This window comes from Triticum dicoccoides, chromosome 3B (assembly GCF_002162155.2).
Source record: "Triticum dicoccoides isolate Atlit2015 ecotype Zavitan chromosome 3B, WEW_v2.0, whole genome shotgun sequence".
Classification (NCBI taxonomy): Eukaryota; Viridiplantae; Streptophyta; class Magnoliopsida; order Poales; family Poaceae; genus Triticum; species Triticum dicoccoides.
The window spans coordinates 721,530,284-721,531,938 of NC_041385.1; positions in this window are offsets into that span (position 1 = coordinate 721,530,284).

A 1,655-nucleotide genomic window follows, 5' to 3' on the forward strand; every position below is an offset into this window, starting at 1 on the left:
GGGCTTATAAATAAAAGACAAGCAATGGCACAGTCGGGCGTCTCAGCGACACCACATAAAGGGCTTATAAATAAATGACAAGCAATGCCACAGTCGGGCGTCTCAGCGACACCACATAAAGGGCTTATAAATAAAAGACAAGCAATGCCACAGTCGGGCGTCTCAGCGACACCACATAAAGGGCTTATAAAGAAAATAAATAACAGGATGCCACAGTCGGGCATCTGAGCGACACCACATAAAGGGCTTATAAAGAAAATAAATAAAGTGAATATCCAGGAGGTAAAACCATCCCAGGGATACTCAATGTTTCACATAATATAAAGGGGTTAGTCCATAAATAAAAATAAGCATAATCATCATAAGTCTCAAGTCATGATCCCAGTTCTGTTTTAACAGTTTTCTCCTCCGAAGACCGACACTAAGACCGACACTTGACCCACCCAGGCTGTAGTCCTTAACCATGGACACGGCTATTCGAATAGGTTTAATCTCTGCAGAGGGTGTAATCTTTACCCACGCGTAACGGATTCCTTTAGTCCATCGGGACTAATTCCGTCTATGGTCTTTTTAATGAAAACGCGCCTGACTTGCACATACCAGCTTAACTTACCGGTGTCTGGAATCACCCACGACACTCGTTAAGCAAAACTCTAAGTGGAGAGGCTAAAACCTCGATTAGCATGGGATCACAAAATTTATACCGCGCGCAAAACTGGGGAAGCTACCCCCTCGGCTACAACCGAAACACCCATGCCCCCTGACCAGATGACTGGCTTTAATCCATGGCCTTGGTACCCTCATCCCGGCCCCTCTGTACGGTGTGTGCTAGAAAGGGGTTGACAAATTACTGAACCATACCCTACCTGTTGTAGGGACAAGTGGTAGTACGAAACAAGTATGGGGGTTACTGGAACAAGATTCGATCTACGGTTGACTCAGGAGGTTTATAATTTCCCTGCATGATTAGCATAATGAATGTATCTCATCCAACAAACAGAATCACCACTCATCATGTCACATCCCTAGTCTGGTATGACTTAGACTAGCTAGCCACTTGTGCATCATATTTAAATTTCATTTAAATTTGAAATGAGGATTGGTCGAACCCTCAGAATCATTTTTGAAAATGACCCAAATAAAAATTTCTCCAAAAGGGTCCAAGAAAATGCTCATGTTGCCCTCTAAAAATATTGGACAGAGATAAAAATCAAACCAATATTTTTAGGAGCTCATGGATATTTAATTTTGGCCATTTGGATTAATCCGATAATTATTTGCTTTGGATATATATTGTTATATATATGAAATATGGTCCAAAAATTATGCCATTTATAAAGGAGCTCTGGAATAATATATCTAGCTCCTGCAAAAATTGGCATAAGGTAATAAATTGATTTAGTATTTTATTAAATCAAAACAAATGTCAGAAAAAATAGAAAATAGAATTAAAGAGGAGAAGCTTACCTGGGGCTCCCCCCCCTGTGCAGCCCAGCAAAAGCAGGCCGGCCCAGCCATCAGGCGGCCCAGCCCGCCTCCTCCTCTGTCGTCTTCATCCCCGACAGAGGGAGGGGAGCGTGCCCGGCGCGCGCGCGCGCCACCGCGCCACGCCACCAGCCTCCCTGTTTGCCTGGCGCCCCCCCCCCCGTCGCTCT